Source organism: Mobula hypostoma, chromosome 3 (assembly GCF_963921235.1).
Source record: "Mobula hypostoma chromosome 3, sMobHyp1.1, whole genome shotgun sequence".
Taxonomy (NCBI): domain Eukaryota; kingdom Metazoa; phylum Chordata; class Chondrichthyes; order Myliobatiformes; family Myliobatidae; genus Mobula; species Mobula hypostoma.
The window spans coordinates 186,680,279-186,700,281 of record NC_086099.1 but is presented as its reverse complement, the minus strand read 5'-3'; the positions used below and the strand labels follow the sequence as shown (position 1 = coordinate 186,700,281).

The following is a 20,003-nucleotide window of genomic DNA, read 5'->3' as shown; positions in this document are numbered from 1 at the left end:
GTTGAGGTGAGTTTAACAGGTGTCATTCGTTCATTAGCATAGCTAACGTTATTTAAACTGGCTGGCTAGCTGCTCAGGAGCTACTCTATTGCAGACATCCCACCTCTCCCGGAAGTCTCCTGCAAATTGATGGTGCTTCCTCCCTGAAATGAGTTTTTGCAGGGTGGGATGTCTGATATCCACTGGTCAGCCTGCTTCCATGTGGTGTAATTGTGTAATTCCATGAGAAAGAAGGAGAAATCTCTTGCAGAGATAGCAGGGAAAGGAGTGGATTGAATAAAAGGAATTTCTCTGGTAGCTTAAGTTCAGGGTTGTTATGGGGATATGCTGTTGGGGAAGTTATCTGGTTGACAGCTGTTTAAGGCAGCTAGGGAGAGAACACAAAAACAAAAAAACATAAAAGATGTGGTTCAGTTAGAAAGAGAAACTGCAAACAAAAATAAAAACTGCATAATATAGAGCTGCACATAATGCCAAAAGGTCAGATGATGCTAGTGGAGAAAGAAAATCTGAACCAACATTACCAACAATGATGTAAAACAGAATGAGAGAACTCTGATCCAAACAGAGAAAATAAAGTCACCCAAGGTTATAGAATTTAACGTCGTCCACAAGGGTATAACATACCCAGATGACAATAGGTACTCCTGTTTGAGCACTGTTGGGGGGGGGACAGCTTACCTGGGGGAAGCGACAGTGGCCGTGCCTCCGGCACAGAGTCCAGCCCTGTAGCTCAGAAGGGTAGGGAAAGGAAGAGGAGGGCAGTTGTAAAAGGGGACTCGATAGGTGATTCTGTGGACGCAGTCCAGAGACCCAGATGGTAGTTTGCCTCCTTGGTACCAGGGTCCAGGATATTTCTGATCGCGTCCAAGACATCCTGAAGTGGGAGGGTGAGCAGCCAGAGGTCGTGGTACATGTAGGTACCAATGACATAGGTAGGAAAAGGGAAGAGGTCCTGAAAGGAGAATATGGGGAGTTAGGAGGGGAATTGAGAAAAAGGACCGCAAAGGTAGTAATCTCGGGATTACTGCCTGTGCCACGCGACAGTGACAGTAGGAATGCGATGAGGTGGAGGATAAATGCGTGGCTGAGGGATTGGAGCAGCGGCCAAGGATTCAAGTTTTTGGATCATTAGGACCTCTTTTGGCGCAGGTGTGACCTGTACAAAAAGGACGGGTTACACTTGAATCCTAGGGGGACCAATATCCTGGCAGGGAGATTAGCGAGGGCTACTGAGGTGACTTTAAATTAGAATGGTTGGGGGGTGGGAATCAAATTAAAGACACTAGGAGAGAGGAGGTTAGTTCACAACAGAGGGATAGGAACAAGTGCAGAGAGACAGAGGGGGTGTAAAATGAGGATAGAAGGAAAAAGTAGTAGGGTGAAAAGTGAAACTGGCAGGCCGGCAAATCAAGGGCAAAAATTAAAAAGGGCCGCTTTTCAACATAATTGTATAAGGGCTACGAGCGTTGTAAAAGCGAGCCTGAAGGCTTTGTGTGTCAATGCAAGGAGCATTCGTAACAAGGTGGATGAATTAAAAGTGCAGATTGTTATTAATGAATATGATATAGTTGGAATCACAGAGACATGGCTCCAGGGTGAGCAAGGATAGGAGCTCAACATTCAGGGATATTCAATATTCAGGAGGCATAGACATGAAAGAAAAGGAGGTGGGGTAGCATTGCTGGTTAGAGAGGAGATTAAAGCAATAGAAAGAAAGGACGTTAGCCGGGAGGATGTGGAATCGATATGGGTAGAGCTGCATAACACTAAGGGGCAGAAAACGCTGGTGGGAGTTGTGTACAGGCCACCTAACAGTAGTAGTGAGGTTGGGGATGGTATTAAACAGGAAATTAGAAATGCATGCAATAAAGGAACAGCAGTTATAATGGGTGACTTCAATCTACATATAGATTGGGTGAACCAAATTGGTAAGGGTGCTGAGGAACAGGATTTCTTGGAATGTATGCGGGATGGTTTTTTGAACCAACATGTCGAGGAACCAACTAGAGAGCAAGCTATTCTAGACTGGGTATTGAGCAATGAGGAAGGGTTAATTAGCAATCTTGTCATGAGAGGCCCGTTGGGTAAGAGTGACCATAATATGGTGAAATTCTTCATTAAGATGGAGCGTGACATAGTTAATTCAGAAACAAAGGTTCTGAACTTAAAGAAGGGTAACTTTGAAGGTATGAGACGTGAATTAGCTAGGATAGACTGGCAAATGACACTTAAAGGGTTGACAGTGGATATGCAATGGCAAGCATTTAAAGATCACATGGATGAACTACAACAATTGTTCATCCCAGTTTGGCAAAAGAATAAATCAAGGAAGGTAGTGCACCCGTGGCTGACAAGGGAAATTAGGGATAGTATCAATTCCAAAGAAGAAGCATACAAATTAGCCAGAAAAAGTGGCTCACCTGAGGACTGGGAGAAATTCAGAGTCCAGCAGAGGAGGACAAAGGGCTTAATTAGGAAAGGGAAAAAAGATTATGAGAGAAAACTGGCAGGGAACATAAAAACAGACTGTAAAAGCTTTTATAGATATGTGAAAAGAAAAAGATTGGTTAAGACAAATGTAGGTCCCCTGCAGACAGAAACAGGTGAATTGATTATGAGGAGCAAGGACAGGGCAGACCAATTGAATAACTACTTTGGTTCTGTCTTCACTAAGGAGGACATAAATAATCTTCCGGAAATAGTAGGGGACAGAGGGTCCAGTGAGATGGAGGAACTGAGGGAAATACATGTTAGTAGGGAAGTGGTGTTAGGTAAATTGAAGGGATTAAAGGCAGATAAATCCCCAGGGCCAGATGGTCTGCATCCCAGAGTGCTTAAGGAAGTAACCCAAGAAAGAGTGGATGCATTAGTGATAATTTTTCAAAACTCTTTAGAGTCTGGACTAGTTCCTGAGGATTGGAGGGTGGCTAATGTAACCCCACTTTTTAAAAAAGGAGGGAGAGAGAAACCAGGGAACTATAGACCGGTTAGCCTAACATCGGTGGTGGGGAAAATGCTAGAGTCAGATATCAAAGATGTGATTAACAGCACATTTGGAAAGCGGTGAAATCATCGGACAAAGTCAGCATGGATTTGTGAAAGGAAAATCATGTCTGATGACACTCACAGAATTTTTTGAGGATGTAACTAGTAGAGTGGATAGAGGAGAACCAGTGGATACAGTATATTTGGATTTTCAAAAGGCTTTTGACAAGGTCCCACACAGGAGATTAGTGTGCAAACTTAAAGCACACGGTATTGGGGGTAAGGTATTGATGTGGATAGAGAATTAGTTGGCAGACAGGAAGCAAAGAGTGGGAATAAACGGGACCTTTTCAGAATGGCAGACAGTGACTAGTGGGGTACCACAAGGCTCAGTGCTGGGACCCCAGGTGTATACCATATATATTAATGACTTAGATGAGGGAATTAAATGCAGCATCTCCAAGTTTGCAGATGACACGAAGTTGGGCGGCAGTGTTAGCTGTGAGGAGGATGCTAAGAGGATGCAGGGTGACTTGGATAGGTTAGGTGAGTGGGCAAATTCATGGCAGATGCAATTTAATGTGGATAAATGTGAGGTTATCCACTTTGGTGGCAAAAACAGGAAAACAGATTATTATCTTAATGGTGGCCGATTAGGAAAAGGGGAGGTGCAACGAGACCTGGGTGTCATTATACACCAGTCATTGAAAGTGGGCATGCAGGTACAGCAGGTGGTGAAAAAGGCCAATGGTATGCTGGCATTCATAGCAAGAGGATTCGAGTACAGAAGCAGAGAGGTACTACTGCAGTTGTACAAGGCCTTGGTGAGACCACACTTGGAGTATTGTGTACAGTTTTGGTCCCCTAATCTGAGGAAAGACATCCTTGCCATAGAGGGAATACAAAAAAGGTTCAACAGATTGATTCCTGGGATGGCAGGACTTTCATATGATGAAAGACTGGATCAACTAGGCTTATACTCATTGGAATTTAGAAGATTGAGGGGGGATCTTATTGAAACGTATAAAATCCTCAAGGGATTGGACAGGCTAGATGCAGGAAGATTGTTCCCGATGTTGGGGAAGTCCAGAACGAGGGGTCACAGTTTGAGGATAAAGGGGAAGCCTTTTAGGACCGAGATTAGGAAAAACTTCTTCACACAGAGAGTGGTGAATCTGTGGAATTCTCTGCCACAGGAAACAGTTGAGGCCAGTTCATTGGCTATATTTAAGAGGGAGTTAGATATGGACCTTGTGGCTAAAGGGATCAGGGGGGATGGAGGGAAGGCTGGTACAGGGTTCTGAGTTGGATGATCAGCCATGATCATACTGAATGGCGGTGCAGGCTCGAAGGGCCAAATGACCTACTCCTGCACCTATTTTCTATGTTTCTATGAAAGTTAAAATACTGTAAGTTAATTTAACACTGGTCCTCACTTAAAAGTGTATAGGCCATAAGTGGACCAATCAGTGTGGGAATGGGATAGAAAAATAATAAGGGAGTTATCAGGAAGCTCTGGACTGAACACAGACTAATTCTACATTCGGTTATCAGTAATACTGGCACAGAATTAAAAGAGATCATACAATTTTATTTTCTTTGTCGAATGCAGAGGAGACTATATTGTCAGCAGCAATTACAGTACACTAGCTTGGAAGAAATGCAGGCAATCATGGTCTCGTTAGTTTTGATATCCGAATGGTGGAAAGGCAAGAGGTACAGGAAAAGGTGTTGTACCCACTTGAAGTTGCTTGAGAAAGTGCCATCAGAAGAGAAGTAACTGGTGATGAGAGAAGATTGAACTAGGGAATTGTAAAGGGAACATTCCTTTGGAATGCTGAAATAGGAAGGATAGGGAAGACGTATCTGGTGCTGGAGACACATTGAAGGTGGCAGAAATTGTGAGGGCGATCTGTTGAATATACACTAGATGCTGGTGTGATAGAAAGCGAGGAATAGGAAATTTTATCCTTGCTTTATCCAGGAGGAGATGGGGGGAGAGATATCATGTGGGAAATAGATGAGATTAATGTCGAGCTTTCTGTCAACTCCGGTTACCATATTACAACAATTACAGCACGGAAACAGGCCATTTTGGTCCTTCTAGTCCGTGCCGAAATTACCTGGTCACTTATCTCACAGCTGATGATCAGGCACTGCCATATACATTCAGTTCTGACATTAGAAATTAGACAAAGGCTTAAAGCACTTCAGTGTTCTGACAAAAAGATGAAAAGGCAGTATAAAATTGCAAAACCTTTCCTCTGACCCTCACAGCATAAAGATTGCACTTTATTCAATGTTACAGAATTAATTTTCAAACTTATAGTTGGCATTTCAATAAAACATGAAACATGGGCTGAATAAAAGGTTATAATATATGGTTACTGTGACTCATTAAAACAAAAGCATCAGGGTTTATATTCAAGAAATGTATCAGGAAAGGGAAGACCACAGATTTGCCTCATCCAGACTTCCAACAATCCTGGTTCCGACACCACCTGCTGTTGACCTCAATACTGCAAAATGAAAATTGATAGCATCTTTCAACTCTATTATATTAACATTTACAGGAATGATTTGAGCCAGCAGTTACAAATTGCTCAAATCATTCCGGTAAATGTTCTGTTAGTTTTTTAGTGTGTGGAAGAGGGCTTGTTTTCTTGGGAGGGGTTGTATGAAGGGAGGGGTTTTGGGGGTTGATCATGTTACCATTTTTTTTCTGCAGGGGGAGAAGTGGATTTGATGTTTCTCTCTGTATGACTTTCATGTTCTTTCTTTTGGTTTCGTGGCTACCTGGAGAAGATGAATTTCAGAGTTGTATATGGATACATGCTTTGATAATAAATGAACCTTTGAACTTCAAATCCCAAATAATGCTGTCAGGCAATCACTTCTGGAAATCCCTCTAACATGATCCTGGGGATAAGAGATATTTTTAACTACTTTAGAATTAAATTAACCAATGACTCATTTGATAGGCTAATTAACCATGATTATTATGAATAATTCATACTGCCTTCTTAAAATTGGTTCACTTTTTTATATCTGAGTGCAGTTTGTTGTGTATTTGAAAGATTAACCTTCTGCATAAAATGCAAAGACCATCTTACATAAGATTGATTTTTCTTTTTACATCTCATTAGTATTTCATTTGGAAATGAGAATTAGTTTTAAAAGATAATTACTATGTTAGTAAAGCTGTGCTTGGATTTGCCAGAGAATTAATTCTCAGCACACAATGGTTACCACAATCCAAAATAATTAGATGCCAAAATACTTTCTTTAAAGACAGTAAGTTGTAAGTGGACCTCTTAGTTCTTGCACTCTTAAAACTGCTACTAAAATAATGTAGCACAATGTAGCACAGTGCTATTTGCCAATTTCTTGCCATACCATTAGAAAGAAAGAATTATATGTGCATAACTTGCATTATTCACAGAACTTACTTTCAAAGTTGGAGGGAAACATGACCTTAAAAATTGTGAATGCATCAAGTAGTTGGCCTGATTTGGGATAACATTGGCTTCAAACAGCACCTTGAAGATGAGAAAAGTGAATTGACTTCTGTTATCTTTTCACCTCATGCCCAGTATGATAAAGCTCTATTTGCTCTGATTTCACTGTTATTTTTGTATCTTGAGAGTATTTTATTTCTTTTTATATTCTGTGGCAAATGGACTTGTATAACAAATGGACTTGTATTTTTTCTTTATACTCCCATTGGAATTCTTCTATATTGGAATTTATAGTTCCTTTGTCCACATACCAAGTACATGCTTTTTCCTTAAATTTCATATCTGTCTTGCTCATTCAATCCTGTTAAGTTATTTCTGGTCTGTTCTTGCATTTTAGTTTAATACATTTTCCTACACTCCATTAATCACTGTTCGAATGGCTCTTGCTGTTGTTGTACATCTCTGTATGTCAGTAAATTATTCCAGTTTATTTTCCGATTCTAGTCCCATCCCCCTAAAGTCATGTCTTTTCCAATATACTGCTGATACAAAAGTTAGTGGTGTTGTGGATGATGGAGGAAGTTTATCTAAAGATACATCAGAATATAGAGCAGATAGAAAGCTAGGCAAAGTGTTGACAGATTCAATTTAATCTCAGACAAGTGCAATGTGATGCATTTTGGGAAGTCGAATACGGAAAGGGCATATTTAGCAAATGGTAGAGTGCTAAGGAATGTTAATGTGGGTTTCAAGGACTTCCCCCCATGGTAGAAGCATCAGAAACAAGGCATTGGTTTAAGACAAGCTGAAGAAGCTTTAAAGTTAGAATATTATGCTGACTTACTTGTTAGGCCATACTCAGAGTACTGTATGCAGTTCTGGTCACCTATGAAGAATGTTTGGACTAGAGAGAGTACAGGGGAGATACACCAGCATATTGCCTGGATTGAGGACTTCAGTTGCAAGGATAGACTGGATTGGTTATGTTTGTTTTCAGTGGACTAAAGGAAGCTGTGAGGTGACCTGACAAATGCATATAAAATTAGAAGCAGGAATTGGGCAGATAGAATTATTCCCCCCATGGTAGAAGCATCAGAAACAAGGCATTGGTTTAAGACAAGCTGAAGAAGCTTTAAAGGCACAGTAGCGTAGCAGTTAGTACTGTACATTGCTTTATGGTGCCAGCTTACACATTTCAGGGTTCAATTCCTGCCACCGTCTGCAAGAAGTTTGTATGTTCTCCCTGTGATGGCATGGACTTCCCCAGAATGCTTCCACATTCTACAGGTTCAGATGAGTGACTTGTGGCCATGCACAGTTGGCATCAGAAGTGTGGTGACAGTGGCCAAGGATGCCTAGTACAATGCTTGGTGATTTGATTTGACACAAATAATGCAGTTCACTCTGTGTTTCAATGTACATGGAACAAATAAAGCTTCTTATTTATTTTTAAGGAGATTTGAAGATTTTTTTAAGATTTCAATAGTGGTTGATATTTAGACTTTATGCTTTACTTTATTGTCGCCAAACAACTGATACTAAAACGTACAATCATCACAGCGATATTTGATGCTGCGCTTCCCGCTCCCTGGATTACCAATCGATAGTAAATATTAAAAATTTAAATTATAAATCATAAGTAGAAAATAGAAAAATGGGAAGTAAGGGAGTGCAAAAAAACAGAGAGGCAGGTTTGGATATTTAGAGGGTACACCCAGATCCGGGTTAGGATCCGTTCAGCAGGCTTATCACAGCTGGAAAGAAGCTGTTCCCAAATCTGGTCATACGAGTCTTCAAGCTCCTGAACCTTCTCCCGGAGTGAAGAGGGACGAGAAGTGTGTTGGCTGGGTGGGTCGTGTCCTTGATTATCTTGGCAGCACTGCTCCAACAGCGTGCGGTGTAAAGTGAGTCCAAGGACGGAAGATTGGTTTGTGTGATGTGCTACACCGTGTTCATGATTTTCTGCAGCTTCTTCCGGTCTTGGACAGGACAACTTCCATACCAGGTTGTGATACACCCTAGAAGAATGCTTTCTACGGTGCATCTATAAAAATTAGTGAGGGTTTTAGGGGACAGGCCAAATTTCTTTAGTTTTCTCAGGAAGTAAAGGCGCTGGTGGGCCTTCTTGGCAGTGGACTCTGCTTGGTTGGACCAAGTCAGGTCATTTGTGATATTGACCCCGAGGAACTTAAAGCTTTTGACCTGTTCCACTTGCGCACCACCGATGTAAATTGGGTCGTGCGGTCCGCTACTCCTTCTGAAGTCAACAACCAATTCCTTCGTCTTGCTGACATTGAGGGATAGGTTACTGTCTTCGCACCGTGCCACCAGGTTCTTAATTTCCTCCCAGAGATGACTTGCTCCCAGAGATGAATCAGATAGTATCACTATATTTAAGAGATATTTAGACAGGAAATAAAATAGGCTAGGTATAAAAAGATACATAACTAAGGTGGACAAATGGAACAAGTGTAGCTGGGCAAATGGAACAAAATGGATGCAGCAGTTCAAATAGCCCATTTTTGTGCGGTACAACTCTATGACTTAATAGCCTTTGTCTCATTACTTTCTCCATTTTCATACAAATGCCATATTATAAAATTAGTAGAGAGTGGTAAATGTATAAAAAGAGCAATAAAGCTAAATTTCACTGACAATCTTAATGTATAAATTTAAAATGGTAAATACAAGCCCAGGAATCACTATACCATATCATTTAATAGACAGAGACCCACTTACATTCATTTTCAATTAAAGAGGCTGGACAATATTAGCAGAAATTTAGTACTACCCATGTAAGCTTATAAAATGATTTAATGTACTTAACTGCACATAATCAGACTAACAATCTGAACCTCACAATCTTGTGTGACATTTGGGTCCAAAGTCATGATTAGATAATCAAGTGTTATTTATGTAGATATTATAATAGTCAATGTGCAAACATCACTAGAAACAATTCTCTAAATATATATTCAAACATCTATTCACTAAGGGGAAAACATTTAAATTCTCCTTCTTCAGCCAAACAATAATTCCCATAATATACCATCTGGAAGAGGAGGTAAAGATAGCAAGCAGCAAGCTCCAGGAAGGCAGAAACAGACGGGTGAAATTGGCAAACATGACAGGAGAAATTTAATACAGAGCAATGTGACTGACAGGAATAATGAGAGGTAATAGAAGCTAAATATTAGAATTTTAAAAGAAATAAATTAAAAGAAACCCCCCAGGCTTACATAATGGAGTTAGGCTTTGACAGACCACAGATAGCATGTGTGATTCTTGGGGATGCAAAATAAAAGGGACTGAAAATAAGGAAATGATCCTGCTTTTCAGTCATGGATTAGGCCTCAAGTGAAGAAATGTCCAATTCTTTGCACTACACTTTTAAAAACCCATTTAAAATCTTGAAGGATTTCTGGAAAAGGACCAGATATGGAAAAATCAGAAACTTGGAAGGAACATGGAAACATGGTAACATGGTAGTATTAAAGTAGATGAAAAAACATATTTCAACAGCATGAAGATCAAAGACTCATAATCTGCCACCCCTTTTTGACCCGATTTGTACTAGACAGCTTACAATGTCTTAAAAATGCTAACAACCCTCAAGAAATTCAGTAATGATTTGTAAACTAATGTACATAATTTAACAATCATAACATTCAAAATGTTTAACACAGAACTTAAAAAATTAATGTTACAACATAAAGATGTTAAGGGCATGATACAATCACATTATGATTAAAAATATGTAGTTAGTCCTTTTATACAAAAAAAATTGAGTCAACTGTGATTCCACTCCCACTGTAAATTGTAATAGAACACCAATATTATTGGATACCACAGAATGAAAAGGCTGTCCTTATGAGGGAAAGGTAGGATGAGTAGAGGCAAAGAAATAAGAGAGGTGGGTGAAAAAAAGGGGTCTTAGGAAGAGAGACAGCAGCATGATGAACACAAGCACCTCATCAGATAGTCTCACCATTTTCCCTCACCTTCCTGTTTCCTTACAATTTACAACACATTTAATTTCTAACATTTCCAAATTCTCATAAGTCATTGACTCCATTAGGAGGCAGTAGTAGTCAGTTAGCAAGTAATGATTAATTACTAACCAGTATGTAGCTAATTACTTAATTATAGCTAGTACTTATTGACAAGTAGATCAGTAGAAACCGAGTTGATAGCAGACAACAGCAAATTGCTATCATATTTAGTAATTACTGAGCAGTAGATCATCTGCTGGAAGGAGCTAACTACTGAGTTTGAGATGGTAATTACCAAAACAGCAGGTCATTTCCCAGCAGCAGGTAGTTAACAGATTAGTTAATAGTTTTCTAATTAATCAGCTTCACAAGTAGTCATATTGTGGAGTTGATTAGCAGACTTGCTAATTTATTGATAGTACCTGTTATCCATTATGTATTTAGCAGACAGTTATTAACTGTTGAGCAATTAATAAATGTGGAGCAGTAAGTAGCTTATAGGTATTAAATTAATGAAAGGTTAATGAATTGGCTTAACTGATTTATGCACAATAATGGTAATTAGCAGGTGGTTTATTGATGAACTGGAGGTACATAATTAATATCAGCACATTATGTAATCACTTAACAGCTAATGTGGTGGGAGCAGTTACCTAACGTCAAACTTTTAGTTAGGCCACAGTTAGTAATTATTGAAAAGGCAGCCAACAGTTATCAATTAGTTAGCGTGATGTGTTAGCACACAGCGGTTATTTGCTGAACACTAGCTAGTTACCAGTTAACAGCCAGCGATGAATTCGAGAGTCCCTGGGGAAACCGGGAGGCCGCGGAAGTAAAACTCGAAGCTGGACTAAGTAAACAGCTGCGAAAAACAGAACTGCCAGGCGGGGATCCTCCTCGCAGCAGATCGTGGTTGGGTGGTGGGCTCCACGCTGGAGTTGTCGCCGGGTCCTGCGCCAGCCCGGCCACACCGTGAAGCCTCAGACAGACAGCGGCTCCTCGAGGCCGGCTGGCCGGCCGGCCCTGACTCGCGATACACTTCCTGGTTGGCGCAGGCTGGCGGCTGGGGTTTTTTATTCCCTTCGTTCACTCTCTCTCGCCGATCATTAATCTTCAACAACATTATTTGCCTTTTCTTTCCATTTAATACCATCATTCAGTTACTTAATTCGCCATGGTCCGTTCACCTTCTCAGACATAACGCTTCCATCGCTCGATGGCATATACTTCTGTTTAAAACTGACAGATACCTCATCAAATGTCTGTACTGCTCAATTATTTTCTATCCTTTAACTCTACTTTCCCTATTTGGTTGTCCAGCTGTGGCGCATTGCCTTTATTAAGATAAAGGTGCCGAATGTGGTCCTAAATTTCTAATATCTTAATAAGATCACTCCGTGTGAAAGATGTCTTTATCATTGAAGAATCTGTCATAAAATTGAGGAAAATAGACAGAATCGTCTAAAACTAGAAGGATAGATTTAAGGTGAGGGGAGAAAGATTTAAAAGAGTTCCAAGGGCAAGTTTTTCCTCGGAGGATGGTGGGTATATGAAATGAGCTGGTGGTGGGGTGGGTACAATTATATTTGAACATGGATAAGGTTTGAAGGGATATGTGCCAAATACAGGCAAATGGGACTAGTACATCAAGCTTCAAATTCCTTGGTGTCCATATTTCCGATGATCTCACCTGGTCCCTGAACTCCTCCATCCTGATCAAAAAGGCGCAACAGCGCCTTTATTTCCTGCGGAGCATCAAGAAAGCCCACCTCTGTCCCAGGATACTGACGGACTTTTACCGCTGTACCATTGAGAGCATACTCACCAACTGCATCTCAGTGTGGTATGGCAATTGTCCCGTATTGGACCACAAAGCACTCCAACGTGTGGTGAAAACTGCCCAGCGGATTATCGGCACCTAATTGCCCACCATTGAGAACATCTACCATAAACACTGCCTGGGCAGGGCGAAAAGCATTATCAAGGATGCATCTCACCCTAACCATGGACTTTTTACTCTCCTCCCATCCGGTAGGTGCTACAGGAGCTCTGCTCCCGCACCAGCAGGCACAGGAAGAGCTTCTTCCCTGAGGCTGTGACTCTGCTGAACCTCACATCACAGCGCTAAGCAGTATTGCACCCATATTGGACTGTCTCAGTACTTTTATATTTGTATGATGTAGCACTTACTTTTTATTCACAGTTATTTTGTAAATAATACTATTCTTTTGCACCTGGTCAGATGCTAATTGAATTTCATTGGCTTTGTATCTGTACCACACAATGATAATAAAGTTGAATCTGATCTAATCTACAAGTGGACATCTTGGTCAGCGTGGATCAGTTGGACTGTAGAGCCTATTTCCATGTTGTTTAACTCTAAATCATTATGATTTTCTAAAAAACGGTGCCAAGTATATTCTATCAATGCCAATTCGGTCTGTAAAGTCATTGAGTTGTGTAGCACAGAAATGGGCCCTTTGGCTTACCATGTTCATGTTAATTTCTATGTCCATCTATACTGGGAGCTCCAAATGATACAACCATTCAGGTTTCAGAAATTTTTCAAAGTAAGTTTATGATCAAAATACTTGTATGTCACCATATACAACCCTGAGATTGATTTTCTTACATAAATCGAATAACCATAATAGAATCAATGAAAGACTGCACTAACAGTGTGCAAAGGACAACAACTCACCCAACTCCCAAGCCACACAGTGTAACTGTGAGATGGAATAAAATTTCAATCTCACAATTTATGTGGAGACAAGAAATAAAAAAATCCAGTTTACTATATTTTCACTTGTGTTTCTTGATATACACACAGATGATTACAAAAAAATCATGACATGGGCTATTTTGTAGGAATGTAATTTCCTTATAACAGAGGGTCCATGTTGGATATTTAATATTTCAGTACTGTTGTAAATATATTATTTGATTAAGTGCTCTTTGTTGATTACATAACTCATTATGGGTTGTATCTTCAAAGTACATGAATGGCATATGTCACTATGCCACCATATTATATGTGCATGCCACACTAAAGGAAAAAGTAAATGTACATGAGTTATCTTCAGGCTCCTGTGTTTTTCTTTCAATTAATTTTTGGAATTACAAAACATAAGAGTGGAAAGGAGGTAGTTTTAAAACAAACCCGAGATGACTACATACCTGTTGAAGCAGAGCACATCGTTTGAGTTTTAAAACAAAGTGCAGCATGTAGTTTCTTTGGAAAAGGAGAGAGAGGGTCAGGTTAAAAAGGCAGAAAACAAATTAAATTCACAAGTTCATAAACAGTGAGTATTGGATGATAATAATCACAAATAAAATAAAAAGCAGAAATGGCTGGTACATCAAAAAGATAGACATGTTTGATTGCACAAGGGATAACTGGATATTGTATACTGAGTGAATTGAGCAGTATTTTGAAGCAAATAAAATAGCCAGTGAAAAGTGAGTGCCAGTTTTGCTGAGTGCATTGGGTGGAAAGACATACAGTTTGCTTAGAAGTTTAACTGCTCCAACCAAACCAGCTAAAATGAGCTTTGCTGATATTGTGAAAATAATGCAGGAACATTTAGAATCAAAGTCATTGTTGATTGCTGTCACGGTATGTGCTGGCAACAACTGAACGAAGGTGCGGTGGAACAACAGACTTCCACGTAAAGACGGAAACAAGAAGTTGTACATAGGAACTCCAGCAGATTGGTGGTGTGACCAAGTAACATAGCAAGGCAAATCATTCTCAACACAAGGATCCTGTGGTAAGCACTAATCGGGAGTCAGTTTTAAATAATCACAGAACATGGAATACGCATGCCAGTCAAAATAAACTTGAAAAGATTAAAGAGAAAGCACAAGGGTTTAACAATAAAAACAGGTGCTCCAGAAACCTAGGAGCCCAAAGCTCTAAGGCTGGCCACAGAGGCTCACAGGGGCTCACAACTGCAGAACACTTTAGGTTTCATAAGCCAAATCAAAAGAAAGGAGAGTTTATTTCAGCTTATGTGGCTGAATTGAAGAGATTGTCTGAGCATTGTCAGTTTGGTGTTGGGAATAATAATGCACTAGGAGATCATTTAGTTTGTGGAATTTTACAAGACAGCATTCAAAAACAGCTCCTAAGTGAAGCACAACTCACATTTAAAAGAGCAATTGAAGTCACTGTATCTCTGGAAACCATGGACAGAGACACAATTGAGTTGCAGTCAGGAATGAAAGTGACCGTGAACAAAATTGAAACAACTAAACAGAAACTGACCTGACCAAACAAATTGTGTTACCATTGTGTCAGGATCTCACATTCACCAGACAAAACCTGCAGAAAAGTAGGACACAAACAAAGTAGAACATATACAAAGAGTGTATTGAGCAGACAAAATTAAATGCACTGTGCGGGGAAAAGATAAAAATAAAAAGTCAAGTGGCAGTTTCAAAAAGAGCACTAATCTGCATGCTGTTGATCAAAAATCTGATAATGATTAGTGACACAAGACTGGCTAGACTTGAGATTTATATTGTAAAATTAACAATAGACAAGCAATATGGCTTACACCAGAAGTGAACGGAAAAGTAAATGGAATTGGACACTGGCTCGGGGGTTTCACAAAATGAGTTTGAAACACATTTCAAAGATACTGAACTGAAGCCTGCAAAAATCTAACTAAGAATTTATACTGGAGAAAAGATAATTCATTCGGGAATGACATTTGTAACAGTGAGATACAACAACCAACAAGCCACATTGGGCTTGTATATGGTCACAAAAAGAAGGCCAGCATTGTGGGGTTGTGAGTGGCTGAGACTTGATTGGAGGGTCATCCACCATTTGCATGCCACATCCTCTGCAATAGAAATAGAGTCAACTGAAAGTAAATTAAGAAAGGTACTGGATGACACCACAGTAATGTTCAAAGATGGCACTGGAAAACTCAAAAATATCAAAAAGCAAGGATTTGGACCCATTGCAATCTGCCTGTCACCACAATAGGTCAATGGCAGACGCAATCTCAATGGCTCTTCATACGGCCTTAGACCACATGGACAACACAAACACCTATGTCAGGATGCTGTTCATTGACTATAGCTCAGCATTTAATACCATCATTTCCACAATCCTGATTGTGAGATTATAGAACCTGGGCCTCTGTACCTCCCCCTGCAATTGGATCCTCGACTTCATCACCGGAAGTCCACAATCTAACATCTCCTCCTCGCTGATGATCAACACTGGTGCACCTCAGGGGTGTGTGCTTAGCCTGCTGCTCTACCCTCTATATACCCATGACTGTGTGGCTAGGCATAGCTCAAATACCATCTATAAATTTGCTGATGACACAACCATTGTTGGTAGAATCTCAGATGGTGACGAGAGGGCGTACAGGAGTGAGATATGCTAACTAGTGAAGTGCAATCATAGCAACAACCTGGCACTCAACATCAGTAAGACGAAAGAGCTGATTGTGGCCCTCAGGAAAGGTAAGATGAAGGAATACATACTAATCCCCATAGAGGGATCAGAAGTGGAGAGAGTGAGCAGTTTCAAGTTCACGGGTGTCAAGATCTCTGAGGATCTAACCTGGTCCCAACATATCAATGTAGTTATAAAGAAGACAGCGCAGCGACTATACATCATTAGGAGTTTGAAGAGATTTAGTATGCCAACAAATACACTCAGAAACTTCTATAGATGTACTGTGGAGAGCATTCTGACCAGCTGCATCACTGTCTGGTATGGTGGGGTGGGGTGGGGCTACTGCATAGGACCAAAAGAAGCTGCAGAGGGTTGTAATTTAGTTGGCTACATCTTGGGTACTAGCCTACAAAGTACCCAGGACATCTTCAGAGAGCGGTGTCTCAGAAAGGCAGCGTCCATTACTAAGGACCTCCAGCACCCAGGGCATGCCCTTTTCTCACTGTTGCCATCAGGTAGGAGGTACAGAAGCCTGAAAGCACACACTCAGTGATTCTGGAACAGCTTCTTCCCCTCTGCCATCGATTCCTAAATGGACATTGAACCCTTGAACACTATTTTAATACATATTATTTCAGTTTTTTGCATTATTTTCAATCTATTAAATATGCGTATACTGTAATTGATTGATTGATTGATTGATTGATTGATTTATTTATTTATTTTTTCTTCTTCTTCTATATTATGTATTGCATTGAACTGCTGCTGCTAAGTTAACAAATTTCATGACAGTTTAGACAGTTTGGAGTTTAGAAGAATGGGAGACCTCATAGAAACATTTTGAATGTTGAAAGGCATGGACAGAGTGGATGTGGCAAAGTTGTTTCCCATGATGGGGGAGTCTAGTACAAGAGGGCATGACTTAAGGATTGAAGGGCACCCATTCAGAACAGAAATGCGAAGAAATTTTTTTAGTCAGAGGGTGGTGAATCTATGGAATTTGTTGCCACGGGAGCAGTGGAGGCCAAGTCATTGGGTGTATTTAAGGCAGAGATTGATAGGTATCTGAGTAGCCAGGGCATCAAAGGTTATGGTGAGAAGGTGGGGGAGTGGGACTAAATGAGAGAATGGATCAGCTCATGATAAAATGGCAGAGCAGACTCGATGGGCCAGATGGCCGACTTCTGCTCCTTTGTCTTATGGTCTTATGGTCTTATGGACACGTTCCAGTGACAATAAACCTGATTCTGATTCTGATTCTGACAGTCCGTTGCTGTCATGCCTTTCTTGTAATTGCAACAATATATTGGGTTCAGAGTAAATCTAAAGAGAGGTTAAGACCCAGGAACTTGAGACCCTTTCCACTGCTGATCCCTCAATGATGACTGGTGTGTGTTCCCTCGGCTTCCCCTTTCTGAAGTCCACATTCAATTCTTTGGTCTTACTGATTAAGAGTGCAAGACTTGTGTTGCGACACCACTCAACTAGGTGATCTTCCTCACTCCCATACACCTCCTTGTCATCATCTGAAATTTGGCCAGCAATAGATGTGCTGGGCAGATGGAGCTCATCAGCTGTGGTTGGCAGCTCATTTTGGAGAAGGGAACCCCTGATCTCAAACCTCCACTGCATCATGGCTCTACCTACTCATGGGGGAAGGTTCAGGAGTAAACCCTGAGGAAAAATCTGGAGCTGGAGTCCCTAGGACAATCCTACATTGAGTTCAATGCAGACCAGCAATTCCTGCAATGCCGCCAGTGCCAAACTGCATCGATCTCTGCCAGTCCTTCTTTACTCATCAGCTGTGTGGAGAGGGGGAGTCTGCTACATGGACAATAGCTTGCTCTCCATATTGTACCTACTTGGCTTGCAGTTGTGTCTTCAGAAAATTTATAGGTGGCATTTCAGCTATGCCTAGCCACACAGTCGTGTGTGAAGAGAGTAGAGAAGTGGGCTAAGTATGCATCCTTAAGAGGCGTCAGCGTTGATTGTCAGTGAGAAGGAAGTGTTATTTCCATTCCACTCTGACTGTGGTCTCCTAGTGAGAAAGCCAAGGATCCAGTTGCAGGGGGAGGTACAGAGGTCCAGGTTTTGGAGCTTGTTGATTACAACGAAGGGTGTGATTATGTTGACTGCTGAGCTGTAATCAATAAACTGTAGCCTGACATAGGTATTGCTACTGACCCGGTCATCCAGACCCAAGTGCAGAGCCATTGAGACTGCATCCTCGGTAGACCTATTGCGATGATAGGCAAATTGCAGTGGGTCCAGGTCCTTTCTTTGGCATGAGTTGATTCTGGCCATTACCAATCTCTCCAAGCACTTCATCACAGTAGATGTGAGTGCCACTGGGCGATAGTCAGTGAGGCAGCTCACCCTGCTCCTCCTGGGCACTGGTACAATTGTCAACCTTTTAAACCATAGAACATAGAATAGTACAGCACAGTATAGGCCCTTCGGCCCACAATGTTGTGCCGACTCTCAAACCCTGCCTCCCATATAACCCCCCACCTTAAATTCCTCCATGTACCTGTCCAGTAGTCTCTTAAACTTCACTAGTGTATCTGCCTCCACCACTGACTCAGGCAGTGTATTCCACACACCAACCACTCTCCGAGTAAAAAACCTTCCTCTAATATCCCCCTTGAACTTCCCACCCCTTACCTTAAAGCCATGTCTCCTTGTATTGAGCAGTGGTGCCCTGGGGAAGAGGTGCTGGCTATCCACTCTATCTATTCCTCTTAATATCTTGTACACCTCTGTCATGTCTCCTCTCATCCTCCTTCTCTCTGAAGGGTAAAGCCCTAGCTCCCTTAATCGCTGATCATAATCCATACTCTCTAAACCAGGCAGCATCCTGGTAAATCTTCTCTGTACCCTTTCCAATGCTTCCACATCCTTCCTATAGTGAGGCGACCAGAACTGGACACAGTTCTCCAAGTGTGGCCTAACCAGAGTTTTATAGAGCTTCATCATTACCTTGCGACACTTAAACTCTATCCCTTGACTTATGAAAGCTAACACCCCATAAGCTTTCTTAACTACCCAATCTACCTGTGAGGCAACTTTCAGGGATTTGTGGACATGTACCCCCAGATCCTACTGCTCCTCCACACTACCAAGTATCCTGCCATTTACTTTGTACTCTGCCTCGGAGTATGTCCTTCCAAAGTGTACCACCTCACACTTCTCTGGGTTGAACTCCATCTGCCACTTCTCAGCCCACTTCTGCATCCTATCAATGCCTCTCTGCAATCTTTGACAATCCTCTACACTATCTACAACACCACCAACCTTTGTGTCATCTGCAAACTTGCCAACCCACCCTTCTAGCCCCACATCCAGGTCGTTAATAAAAATCACGAAAAGTAGAGGTCAAAGAACCGATCCTTGTCGGACACCACTAGCCACAACCCTCCAATCCGAATGTACTCCCTCCACCATGACCCTCTGCCTTCTGTAGGCAAGCCAATTCTGAATCCACCTGGCCAAACTTCCCTGGATCCCATGCCTTCTGACTTTCTGAATAAGCCTACCTTGTGGAACCTTGTCAAATGCCTTACTAAAATCCACATAGATCACATCCACTGCACTACTCTCATCTATATGCCTGGTCACCTCCTCAAAGAACTCTATCAGGCTTGTTAGACACGATCTGCCCTTCACCAAGTCATGCTGACTGTCCCTGATCAGACTATGATTCTCTAAATGCCCATAGATCCTATCTCTAAGAATTTTTTCCAACAGTTTTCCCACCACAGACGTAAGGCACACTGGCCTATAATTACTTGGACTATCCCTACTACCTTTTTTGAACAAGGTGACAACATTCACCTCCCTCCAATCCTCTGGTACCATTCCCGTGGACAACGAGGACATAAAGATCCTAGCCAGAGGCTCAGCAGTCTCTTCCCTCACCTCGTGGAGCAGCCTGGGGAATATCCTGTCAGGCCCCGGGGACTTACCCGTCCTAATGTATTTTAACAACTCCAACACCTCCTCTCCCTTAATATCAACATGACCCAGAACATCAACCTTATTCATATTGTCCTCACCGTCATCAAGCTCCCTCTCATTGGTGAATACCGAAGAGAAGTATTCATTGAGGACCTCACTCACTTCCACAGCCTCCAGGCACATCTTCCC

At 41.3% G+C, this 20,003-nt stretch overlaps 1 protein-coding gene across 4 annotated transcripts in view; it reads right to left on the bottom strand.

Moving 5' to 3' along the window:
* LOC134344448 (threonine synthase-like 1) overlaps window positions 1-20,003 on the bottom strand; it is a 134,736-nt gene that overhangs the window by 52,953 nt on the left and 61,780 nt on the right. For 2 of the 4 annotated variants that reach the window (XM_063044262.1, XM_063044258.1), the window contains exon 1: window positions 11,214-11,710. The exons of the other annotated variants lie outside the window; for them this stretch is intronic. The gene's annotated coding sequence lies outside the window, so the exon portion shown is untranslated. Of the gene's footprint in view, window positions 1-11,213; window positions 11,711-20,003 lie in introns of those variants that run through there. 4 annotated transcript variants of the gene reach the window in all.